This window comes from Triturus cristatus, chromosome 6 (genome assembly GCF_964204655.1).
Source record: "Triturus cristatus chromosome 6, aTriCri1.1, whole genome shotgun sequence".
Classification (NCBI taxonomy): domain Eukaryota; kingdom Metazoa; phylum Chordata; class Amphibia; order Caudata; family Salamandridae; genus Triturus; species Triturus cristatus.
The window spans coordinates 1553463306-1553476827 of NC_140589.1; positions in this window are offsets into that span (position 1 = coordinate 1553463306).

Sequence of the window (13522 nt, forward strand, 5' to 3'; positions counted from 1 at the left end):
TACTCACATGACATTGCAATGCTATAAAAGTGTCTTATATAACTAGATAATTTATGGCATTTTTCTTATGGTAGAAGCACAAATGGAAAGAGAGAAGTAATTTATATACGTGGATTTTTAGGTCTGGCTTGACAGTTCATTAAAAAGCCAGACCAATTGGCATTGCCAATGCATATTACTTGGTTTAGCTCATTGTTATGGTCTGGGTGACTGTGCAGCTGTCACCAGACAAGATTGTGAACATTAGTGGAGAGGGGATTTTGCTCCACCCACATGTTTGGAGCCAGGAGTACATATTTTTATTGGACAGAAGTTGTGTGCTTCCATTTAAAAAGTGTGTGTCCTACACACAGCTGTGATCATTTTGTTTATGTATACAACTGCCTGAGCTTGAACATTTAGGGACACACACACATGGTATTGTGAAGCAGGTAAGTAGATAATGTATGGTGTTTTCTCTGGATGCAGCACAGATGGGAGTAGGACAATTAGTAACCTACATGGATGTTTAGGTCTGGCTTGAATACTGCAACTGTCTCCTCTCCTTATAATCAACACTAATATTATTCTGCAGTTCTTTCTTTCCACACATACATATGTATCCATTGGCATGCTATTTACTTGTAATGCTTCCAATTACCATACAACATACCTTGAAAGCCATACCCATTGGCATTGCCAATGCTTGTTTCTGATTAAAGATGATGCATAATAAAATAGTAGAACTTCTGTACCATTTTATTAATAGAGGCAAGTAGGGTATGGTTCAGACCAGAATTGAATATTCCAAGTCAATTTCACATCGATCGGTAACCTTCCTTTCCAGCACAGAAAAGGTGGAAGTTTAATTGCAAGCTTTCTTAAATTAACATAGGTGTTTACATATGTGGAAACCTGTGTTTTTTCCCTGTTTACACAAGTGGGCCTTGTTGTATAGGTGAGTAAGTGGCAGGCCTATGGAAGCCATATTAGTTCAGATACTCTTTTCTGTGAATTTCAAATCAATGGACCAACCTATGAGGTGGGGCCTGAAGCTAACTCTTAAAGGGTAAAGATGTAACTCGTGGGTTGCCACTATATGTGTTCTTCCTATTCAATCTCCTGTAAGAGACTTCTGTCACAATTCTGTCCTCCGCAGATAATACACAACTCCCTCTGAAAGTGTCAGACTGGGCTAGGCCTATGTTTATTAATGTGGATCCCCCATTCCCCTAATGGGTAAAGGTTTTTGTTTTTGTTTTAAACTTTATTTTTAAATATAATCACAGGCCCTTGATACAAGAATAAAGAATCAATAAGATTGCAAGCAATAAATAACATCAGTACCAAATAAACTACAAAAAAAAAAGGTTGATTGAAGTGTCTTTGGATACCAACACATTTGACATTATTATGTTAAAAGAGCATTTGGAACAATCAATCTTCCTTGTCTTAGCAGCAAGATTCTGGTTAGATATTGCTTGGTTATAGGCATCCCAGTAGAATCTTTTTTTGCCCCTCTTTTCTTTTTCTATGGTTAGCTCTCATTTACCACTACCCTACTGATATAAACCCGATATACCCCTATATTGCAAAAATTCTTGCACGATTTACTCTTCACTCCAGATTTGGCGAAACGTATGTACTTCCCCCACACTCAAGGAATAGAGTTTTCCTTATTTTCGACTTGGCTCATCGTTATTACCCAATGTGCAAATCTGGGTGGTTCCGACATTCTCCAATTTTGTAGAATCAGGGATTTGGCTACCTGGGAAGCAATACAGACAAACTGCATTTTACGAGTCGATAAATTTAAATCTGAAATCCCAAAAAGTGCAACCAGGGGATTGAAGGTAACTTTTATCTAGAGTTTCGTACTGACCCACTGAAGAATCTGACTCCAGTAGTCTAACAACTTGGGGCAAGTGAAACAGACATGCGTCCAATCTCCTATTAGGTTGCTGCATCTGAAGCATTGCGATGACACTACGGAGAACATCTTGTGAAGTTTGGACGGGGTATAGTATAGTTGCCATTTACAAACAAGCATTTGCAATGCAATCAGTCTTCCCTTTGAGACCTTATAAGTATTTAGCCATGCAGCACATTATGCTGGGTGCTGTAATATCCACTGTTGTTTAATATGGAGGCTTCAACACTAATAGGCACATTACTATATTATACAATGTTTATGATAATATTTACAAAACAGTTGCAGCGGCTCTGTTAGAGTGGAAGCGACCTAGTTAAACACATCACCACTTAAGGCCATTCGTTTCAAGTTTATGCTAGCAGCCGACATTTGTATCAAGTTAGTTTTAAATGCCGTAGTGCTTGAGTGATTGTTCTATGCACACAATACTAAAATATTTATCCAAATAGTGGGGTCTTTGTTTTTTTGGTTTTAGCAAACAAACAGGCTTCCAGCCAAGTCCAACATAACAGCATGGCACAGACTTAATCTTTTACAAAACATGATTTTTCAGGGTTGTGTGCCAAATAATTATGAAAATTCCCTAACAAATCTGAGCATACAAAGTTTAAACAAACATGGCACAATATAGGCCTGCTCGAAACGATCAAGACCGAAGCCACTGGGGCCAGTGACCAGGCTGCGCTGCAGACAGTCCTGTACACAGAATGAAAGATGAAGCTGTGCAGCTGCGCATTCTTGATGGAAAATAAACATTTCAACTTCCTCTTTGTTCGCTAAAAATAAGCAACCGGTGGTCTCCAGTCGCACACATTTTATGCTAAAACCAGACTTTTAAAGGGAGAGTTTAAGCAAAATGTCACTTATTCTGTTGTGATGCATGACTCTGCTCTGTGGAAAGCTAGTTTTACTGCACTATATTGACCCTTTTCTGGGCAAGCGGAGTGGACTGTTCTGCATAAAAACACCACTGTCTGTTTTATAGAACTCTTGAACTGGACGACTGCAAAGTAAATTGCATGACACGGGCCCAACAAAAGATATTTTTGAGTTACAGGATTAAATCTTGACACAGGACACACATTTCAAATAGTGAGCTGTGAAAAGAGATAATACAACATTCCTTTTTGTGAAAATATTTCCCAATAATGTCGAAAAAACATTTTAACATTTTATTTTTCACCCGCGTTTTTTGACTTCGCAGTGGTGCATTTTCACGTGGACCAAGGGAGGGAAGCTAGCTGTCTATTGATCCAACAAGTCTATGTTTGCTGACTTTCCAGGAGATGTCTGTTTTATGCTGGCAAATGAACCTGCTCAGAGCTTTTGTTTCAAAGTAAACCAGGCATTGGAACACATGGAGAGAAATATTACCTTTCAGTGGTAAATGGTATAGTCCAAAGCTCTGTCTTTAATATAAAATCAGGGCCTTCAGTGGTCATATCGCTGAAAATACAAGATTTGAAAAAAATATTATTGTCTACGCATGCTCGGGGAAGACAATTTCAATGGACTGGAATCTAGAGAATGCTAAAGTTATTCTGGTATTTTACTGACCTCTGCTGGTCGTTTTCTATCATGAAAGTTAAATAGAAGCAGTTGCCAGAAAAATAAAAAAAGAAAGACCCTCAGCAGAAAGCAATTCTGGTATTTTACTGACCTCTACTGTTCGTTTTCTATCAAGACAGTTAAATAGAGGCAGTTGTACAATCAGAAAGCAATTCTGGTATTTTACTGACCTTTGCTAGTCGTTATCTATCAAGACAGTTAAATAGAGGCAGTTGAACAGAAAAAAAGTCCCTAAGCGGAAGCAGACAAGCCCCAGGGCTGATTTCCAGAGCCCACAAAGTACATACACATATAAGTATATACTAAAGTATATACTAGAGGTCGCAAATGCTTGACCTAAAAAGGGCCATGTGTTTAAAATTATCCCCACGCATGGCTTTATTGGACCATTCATTATAAGCTTTCCATGAAGATGCATCTATCCAACACCCCGTAGACTCCTGGATTTTTTGCAGAGTAGTGGGGATAATCTGATTGTAGAACTGCCCCTGATGGATTCAATACCAATTCCCTATCCCCACCATTTCCCTTACATATAAAGCGTGGCTGATGGCGTTGGGGAGAGGGCCCTCGGGAAGATGTCATTTTTTATCCAGCTGCCTATCTGCATATAGGAGAATAGTAAAGTCGAAAGTTGTTCTGGTCTGTCCCTTTTAACTTGCTCTCAGGTCTTCAACTTTCCCCCAAACAACAGGTCTTTTATTTGATGTTTTCCTATCAGTTCTCAATAGTCTGCTGGTTCACCTGTAATCCCAGATCCTTGCAGTGTCTTAACCTGATGTCCGGGTGAACTGAAGAAAATGTAAACTCTTTCTTAATTTGAGTGATGTCTTTCTAGCATTATATGTGGACTCTTATAGCTATTACCTTTCGGTAATCTGGGGATCCTGATGAAGGGTACTAGCTGTAAACTGCTTTCGGATAGCATTAACTGCTGATAGAAGTTGAATTGGGTAAAGTCGTTCAACTGAAGGAAACACCTGAAGATGAATTTATTACCCCGATTTCTTGGATAATCTCGTGTCGATCAGATCTTAAATCATCTTTCTGTAAATGTTCTTCTTTTGTCCCATTGGCTGTGGTTTACCGTCCAAACTACCTGCTAAGATATTTGTGTGCTGTTTATTCTGTAATAAACAACTCTTCAAAAAATAAATACACCAAAATAAAACGGAGTACCTTCAGACAGAGGCGTGCCCTATCAGTCCCAAAGTGCAGCAATGTATAACTGCGCTCTTCATATCTTGACAGCACAGAATAAACACTCTATCTCAGCATTACCAGATCCCCTTCAGATGGGAACTTAAACCTGACCAATTCTGGCCTAGTTAAGCACTGCCAGCTAGGTATAGCTGGAGTCTTGTGGCACAGTGAGCACAGGACCCTTGTCTGGGCACCCCTGTCGCTTTTAGGGCACCAACTGCAATAAACTACAAAGTGATGGAAAGAAAGCTTTCATTAATCTAAGTCACTGGCTGATGCTTAGGCTGTATTTCAGTCCATTGTTTTTGTCCACAAGTTTCAGTGTGGTCTGACCTCTATTTTAATTCTAATGTTTTAGCATGTTGAAGACTAGTGATACACCATTCACTCCCATGCCGATGACGCGGACACTTATCGACAGACTTATAATGTCGGTCACATCTCTGGTTTAGTGGGCAAGGATGAGTCTGCTGGCTGTGTTGGAAAGGGGGATTTACATGCACTATGGATTGTGTGCTTCTGCCTAGTAACTATAACTCTTGCTTTTTAGTTGTGAATGCATTACGTGCACTTTGGGTGCTTTGTTAGGGTAAGGTGGGAAGGGTTATGCACTTCAGTCCTTCAAGATTATCTGTGAATAAAAACCATATATTCCCCGAATTACTCTTGAAGCCAGTTAAAAGGCCTTAGCAATGTCATAGACCAATGTGCATGTTCAAGATTTAATCCACGTGACTACAGTCCCTGCTAAATATATCGATAACCTCAAACACTTCCATGTCACTAACTGGCAGAGCTACTCCCCCACACACATAATCAATAGCAAGTTCACGCCTTATCTGTTAATATTGCATCAGTGAAAAGCAGACCACTTAGCAGACTCCCAGATGAAGACGGTGGTATCGACTCATGCATTATGTATACACATCTTATCAATTGCTGAACTGTATCAGTACAATATTGGATCAACCAAATGCCTCTGAAGGCTGAATAAATGTAGGCAAAAGAAGCCCTACAGTCTATTCAGAAAGCATCCGTGAGGTAATGGCATCGAAATTACATTAATTTGAATCACCTACAGGGGTATGCTTTACAGATTGCTGTTTATGAACCCTGCTTTCTCGTTCTTTATCATCCCTTGAAGTTCTAACATCTGACGCCTTTCAATATTATCTCAATCAAGTGGGATTTATAAAGCGTGGCTAATCACCCGTGAGGGTATCAGTGCGCTAAACATCATCTAATTTCTCATACAGGAACTGTAACACACTAGCCTCCATTACTTGATCAGCATGGTATCATGTATGAACCCGAGGCCAACCATGTCCAACACGTCCTCCGAGATCTAATTGTTTAATCCAATACCCAAGGAACACAAAACTAAACTAGCACTGACAAAGCCAATGGTTTTTACATAGTGTATGCACACAGACACAATATCCTATCATACACTGAAGATACTCATTCACTCATTATGCACATATGTAGGCAGAACAACATAGGGGAGAGGAGTTGGCCTAACGGCTTGGGCGGTCGACCTCGAATCTGGGGAACTGGGTTCGGGTCTCGGCAATGACGCTGAACATCCTGTGATTCTGGGCAAATCACTTAGGGGTATATTCACAAGAACGTGTGCTAAACATCACCGAAAAATGCTAACGCAACTTTACACATCGCAGTCTATCGTGGGAAAATAACACAGTGTCAACGTGGAATTCAGAACACGGCGGTACCATGCGATAGTCCGCCGAAAACAAGGCCAATGCCTGCGATACAACCACCTCTATGGAGATAAAAACACAAACCTCAACACGAAAAAACAAGCGATGGGCCAAAGCGCGATGAGGAAATCAGTGATAAACAGCGCCAGGCCTGCAATACACACATGGCAGGTGGGAAAAATCACTATAAAAGTAGAAAAAACACTCAAACACAAACTGACCAACACCCAAGCACCATGGAGGCAGGCGGAGCATGCGCAGAGGACGAGCGCAACCCCACAAGCACCCCGGACGACCAGTCTGGGATCTCGGGGACAGGGAAGGACAAGAAGAAGAGGAAGACGAAGTTCAGTCAGCAGGAAAACAGGATCCTAGTCACAAGGTGATGGAACACCATCAACAACTGTTCGTCACCTCCAAAGCGTCATTGGGCACCAAAAATGGAATATGGCGGGACATCGTGGACAAGGTGAATGCCGTCGGAGAGCACAAGAGGTCAATGAACGAGGCCAAGAGGCGATGGATTGACATCAAGCGGAAGACCAATGAGAAACTCGCAGCCAACCAGAAGGCAGCAATGCAGACTGGAGGTGGGAGCCCAGCGCCACAGCTCGTGCTGGATGACATGGAGGAGCTGGTGTCGACAGTCATCAGTGTGGAGATCGTGGCCAGAGTCGGGGACCGGACACTGCTCGACAGGACACAACACAACCGCAACAGGGTGAGTGACCACCAGGTATTGTGGGGACAGTTGGAGATGGCCACAATGGCACACATGCACAATCAAGCAGAGCACAGTGCACAGTGCACACCCACAATGACTCTGAGTCAATGCCCTGATCCACAGACTGTCACAATGTATAATGCCATGCTGTCTGAATGTCAACATGTACCATGCGACTACATACATGTGGACACATTGTAATACACCATCTCCCCTTCACATTGCAGGGGCACCGTCAACACCTCCTGCAGAGCAGTCCCAGCCACTCTCCACTGATGACGAGGAGGACACCCCCAACATCTACACCCAAACCCTCCAAGACATGATTGACATCATCCGCAACTCACCTCCACGATCAGGGCAGCTCAGCTGCATCGAGGAGACCCCACCCACTACCCAAACCACCCAGCAGGAGGCACCCACAGCCCCGGCAGTCTCCCAAGACCCCCAGGAACAACACATGGCCTTCCAACGCCGTGTGCTGGAGAGCCAGAGGGAGACGGCTAAGCAGGTGCGGGTGGGGTTCGACATCAAGGCTACCAAACTGGACACCATCCATGGGTGTATAGGCCCACTCCATGGTCTCCAACGAGCCCTGACTGACATCGCTGGAGTCATGACACTGAGAGAAGAACACATGTCCGCTCAGAGTGGCTCCAGCGATGCCAGCCATGAGCTGGCACACATGTGAAGGCTCATGGTAGGACATGGTGCGGATGGAGGCGGAAAGGATGGCATCCGCTGCTGCACATCAGCGAAATGTAGCTGGGGTCTACCATGCCCTGCAGATCCTCATCATGGCATTGCTGCCACAAGGCGTGGGGCAGATGACTGCTGCTGCCCCCACACCATCCACATCTCCGCCCCCTGGTGTGTCAGTGCCTCAGAGTGCGGCAGGTGTGTCCACTCTGGCACCTGATGTGTCGCTGCCACACAGTGGGCTGACAATCCTCCTCCGGCCCCTGATGTGTCAGTGGCACACAGTGCCGCAGCCAGTACTGCAACACCCACAGGTGAGGCAGAGCACACATCCGAGGATGAGGACGTGGATGGGTTTGAGTTCAGAAGGAGGCACTAACATTCATTTCTGCCACCTGGCCTGTCTCTGCTTGGTGCCGCACATGGCCCCATGACCTTCCACTGACCCCTGATACACTCCGCTGCATTCACCTTGGACCACGACATGGACTGCCATTTTCTGTTCGATGACCAATAACACGGCGACCAGACTGCGGACTGTACCCTTCCTCTTCCGTAGTACTTGTCATCCCCGGATGGACTCTGGCTGGCCCTCCACGGGCCCATATTGTGTGGTGTGCTTAGCATGGCCCTGTACCGCTCCAGCTGCAAAAATCCACTGGATGTGCAATAAACATCCAGTAAGGCACTGCTGTGTCATGTCTTTCATCATTCATGTATGAATGCGTGGATGGATGTAGGGACAGTGATTCCCCTTATGTCAATGATGCTCATCTAGTGGGATGCCAGTCACAGTGTGCTACATTGCCTATTGTGTTCCGGGTGCCTTGGACACTACAACAGGGACACACGCATTGATCACTTCCTTGACCAGACATGGACTGAACGACGCCCAGAGCCCCCGAGTCATTGTTGCAAGCCCTACGCTTGTCCGGCGTACGCCAGGCCAGACCACTCCGCTTACGCTCCAAGGGGGGGCCCACATAGCTACCTATCGCAGGCGTACTCGCTGATGGTGTGCAGGTCACTGGTCTAGTTGTCAGCATGTCACAGCCACTTCCTGAGGGCAGGTTTGCACACACCCCACACCCATCCGGCACAAGCGTCACAGGCCATGTGACCCCGCAAATGTAAGGGGCCGACAACATCACATTCCCCTTTGCCGGTGGTGACTGGATGACGGACGCTCCACGCTTCTCAATCATAATGGGCCCATGAGTTGTTGCGCACAGGGTTAGTGGCACCCGAAGCCTTGCGGCCGTCACGGGCCTACCACGACGTGTCGCTGACTGGGGTTGCACAGGGTTAGTGGCACCCGCAGTCTTGCGGCCGTCACGGGCCTACCACCACGTGGCACTGACTGGCGTTGCACAGGGTTAGTGGCACCCGAAGCCTTGCGGCCGTCACGGTCCTATCACCACGTGGCGCTGACTGGCGTTTCACAGGGTTAGTGGAACCGAAATAGCAGAGCGGGTGTGCAGCCTGCGATGATGATGTGTGCACTGATGTGGTCTCCACCATTGATGACTCAGGACTCAGCGTCATATGTGGGACCTGCTGGGCCACGGGGCGGGTCCGCATGATGTGGACCATGCCATGGTGGCGAACTGGGGACTGGAGCTTGCACGGGCATGTGGTGTGCCCACTGATGGACATACCGGTGGCAGTAGGTGAGCAGTCGGGCCTGGGTGCGCCGGGACGGCGGTGTCTCTCTCTCTCTCTCCCTTCCCTCTCTCTCTCTCTCTCTCTCTCCCTTCCCTTCCTTTCCTTCCCTCTCTTTCTCTCTCTGGCTTTCTTTCCTTCTCTGTTTCTCTGTGTCTCGCTCCTTTGATGTGCGCATGACACACTTTGTGATTTTGTGCTTTCTTTTCCAGGCTGTGACGTTGAGTTGTCCCTGACGGACCCGACAGGAGTCTTCCGCATTGGTGTTTTGTGTTGTATTTCAATAACTTTTTTGGTTGTTACTTCAGTGCTGTGTGACTGTTTCTCGATCTTCTGGCCACACATGTGTGTTTATTTTTGGAAATGTGCGTCATCATGCACTTTTTGTGGCTCTTGTGTCGTGCATGGTATGTGTATGTCCGGAGGGTGGGTGGGCGGGTTGGGCTGGGGGTGGTTGCGGTGGGTGTTATGGCCCTCATGGGTATCCGCATTGCATGATCATTGTCTCCATGGCATTTGTGGGTCTTCCGGTGTGGCTCTTGGCTGGGCTCCCTTTTATGCTGCAGGTGGTCGTCCTGCTTAACACCAGCACAATATTATATCAAACAACAATGTCTCAATGTGGATTTCATTTGGGGAACAAATGCGATAGGCAAAGTCGAGTTGTTAAAGATTCAATCAGCGTAGGGAAAAACACAGGGAGACAAGTATATGTGGGATTTTCTGCATTTAGTAATCACTTAAAACATGTTGCACATATTCAACATCATAAATACAATCAAAAGGAGAGCAAGCACTGCGTTACATTACTGGAAAAGTAACCGACAGGATACTGTGCACAAGTGCTCATGAGAATTGTGACGGCGCAAGTGACACGTGAAGTGGTATATACAGCGGTAGTGAAGGGCGCAACAAGGAATGAAATAGTGCAATAATTTTTACAGATTCGGAACAATCAACAGTCAATGGTAGGTAAATTATAATGAACAATGAGTAGGATGTCCGTAACAAGGGGGTGCCAGGATTTACGCTGTTGGAGTCGATGGCGTTTTGACCTGTGGCAATCTAGGCAATCATCAGGACTGGTTACATACAATTTAAAGGCAGTGTGCGGTAGGAAGCGGTAGTAAAATCAAAACCGGAAGCCGCCAGCGAGGCCCGGTGTTAGACTTGGGGGTCTCTAGATGGCACAGGTATGCACTTGTGACAAATAGGGACCCTCTCCTCTAGTCAGGGTAAGGGGGTACACTCTTAAAATAACCCCTGCTCACCCCCTTGGTAGCTTGGCACGAGCAGACAGGCTTATCTCAGAGGCAGTGTGTAAAGCATTTGTGAACACATACAGTAACCAAGTGACAACACTACAAATGGACACCACACAGGCTTTATATCAAAAATAAGTATTCTTTATATAGATTTACCACAAGATCATTAAACGACAAAAACACACAATACTGTTACTTTAGATGGTAGAATTTTGCTTAGCTCTCTTAAGTCCTTAAATGCAACACTTTAAGTCAATGTACCTTTTAGATGCGACACGCAGGGCAACGAAGGTGTTGCAACTATGTTGATGCGATGAAGTTTTTGGTGCAAAAGAAATAAAGACGTGAAGATCTTCCAGATGCGGCACGCTCTCCGATGTTGCGAGAAGACTCGACTCGATGCGTCAGCTGCAGCGGAGACAGCCTTTACGCGATGCGACGACAGCGGCCTTGGCAGCAACACTCTTCTCCGACGTTGCGAGACGCTTCCGCTCGATGCGATGCTGCAGTGGCGACACCCCTTTACGCGATGCGACAACAGCAGCTCCGACGGCGGCACGCTTCTCCTTCTTGAGTCTCGCTTCCAGCTCCTTGCGACACGCAGTCCCTCAGAAGGCCCAACCACAGCAGCAGGCACTTCCAAAGAACTCTGGGGAGCTGGGGGGTGAAGTCTGTTGTTCCTGAGACTTCAGCAGGAGGCTAGCTCTTTTCCAAGCCCTTGGAGATCCTTCACAAGTTGAGCAAAAGTACACACAAAGTTCCTTTCTCCTCTCTTTGGCAGTAAGGCAACCACTGCAGGCCAATCCCCCAGGTTCAGGGATAGTTTCCTCCTCAGCTTCTTCTGGTTCCTCCCTCAGCAGAGGTTCTTCTTGTTTTCCCAAAGTGATCTAAATTCTTGGGATCAGGATCCCAACATTTATACCCAGAAATCCTTTGTCCTCTGAAGGCAGAGGGGCCTTTGCCTTGTTCAAACCAGTTCTGGTCAGTCCTGGAGCACTTTGTTTACATGACTCCTTCTTTCCTTTCAGAGTGCAGGACAGATACATCAGACGCCCCACAGGAGGTGGACCCAGCATTGTGGAGGGAAAGCACAGCCCTGGAGCACTTTGTTGACATGATTCCTTCTCTCATTTCACAGTGCAGGGCAGAGACATCAGACGCACCACAGGGGTGGAGCCAGCACTGTGGGGGGCAGGCACTGTCATATTCAGGTCCCAGGTGCAATTCCTCCCTCCCATCTAGATGCAGATCTCTATGCACCACTGGGCAGACTCACCCTGTCTCCTGGAATCCCCCAGCCCTGTCACTCAAACTCCAGACAAGGAATACACAACCTAGCAGAGGCAGGTTTGAATGGTTAGACAAGAAAATACCTACTTTCTAAAAGTGGTATTTTCAAACACAGAATGTTAAAACTAACTTCACTAAAATATGTATTTTATCATTCTGAGTTCAGGCATACTAAATTCGAATTTCTACCATGTTCCCTGAGTCAGTTAGGATTATAAGATGTAATAACCAAACTGCCCATTCTGGCCTATGGAGAACAGCTAACCTTGCAATAGTGAGAAAAGAAAATGGCTGTAATTCACTATTAGAACATGCCACACACACTAGGGCATGTCCTACCTTATCCATACAATGCACCCTGCCCGTGGGCCTACCATAGGGGTGTCTGATATGAAGAAAAGGGAAGGTTTAGGGACTGGCAAGTGGGTGCACTTGCCCAGTCAGCATGACAGTACCAGACTGCACGCAGGCTCTGCAATGGCAGACCTTAGACACATGTTTACAGGCTGCTTCTGTGAGTGGCACAACCAGTGCTGCAAGCCCACCAGCAGTATTTGGATTACAAGCCCTGGGCACTCCTGGTGCACTGTACTAGGGTCCGACAAGTAAACCAAACCAACCAATCATGGAATCACAAATTATACATTAATTTACAATAGGGAGCACTTGCACTGGGGCACTGGACAGCAGTGGCACAGTGCCCTGAGCAACTAACACCAGCAAAAAATACATGAGGCACAGCGAAAAATGGAAGGGAGACTCACGCCAATGTGCCAGGTCCAACACGTGTCCCCTCCAGCTGAAATGTGGGGAGAACTACCCTACCTCCTGGGAGTTCTCATCACTAAGGCGGAAAAATCTGGACAGACCATCAGCATTGGCGTGTTCTGTACCGGGTCGATGTTCCACCGTGAAATCCATCCCCTGTAGGGAAATGGACCACCTTAACAGCTTTGGATTCTCACCCCTCATCTGCATCAACCATCTGAGGGGCCTGTGGTCTGTCTGAACCCGGAAGTGATTCCCAAACAGGTAGGGTCTCAGCTTCTTCAGTTCCCAGACCACAGCAAAAGCCTCACGCTCAATAGCACTCCACCTCTGTTCCCGTGGAAGTAGCCTCCTACTGATGAAGGCTACAGGTTGATCTAGGCCCTCCTCATTCATCTGTGATAGAACAGCCCCCACACCATGCTCTGAAGCGTCTGTTTGCACTATGAACTCCTTGGAGAAGTTGGGTGCCAAGAGCACGGGCGCTGTGCACATAGCAGTTTTTAAGGCCTCAAAAGCTTCCTGACAGGTGTCAGTCCAAATCACTTTCCTTGGCTGCTTCCTGGAAGTCAGCGCTGTCAAGTGTGCAACAATGTTGCTATACCCCTTGACAAACCTCCTGTAGTAACCCGTAAGAAGGCTCTCACCTCTGTCTGGGTTTTGGGCGGCTCCCAAGCCAGGATGGTTTCAATCTTGGGCTGTAGGGGCT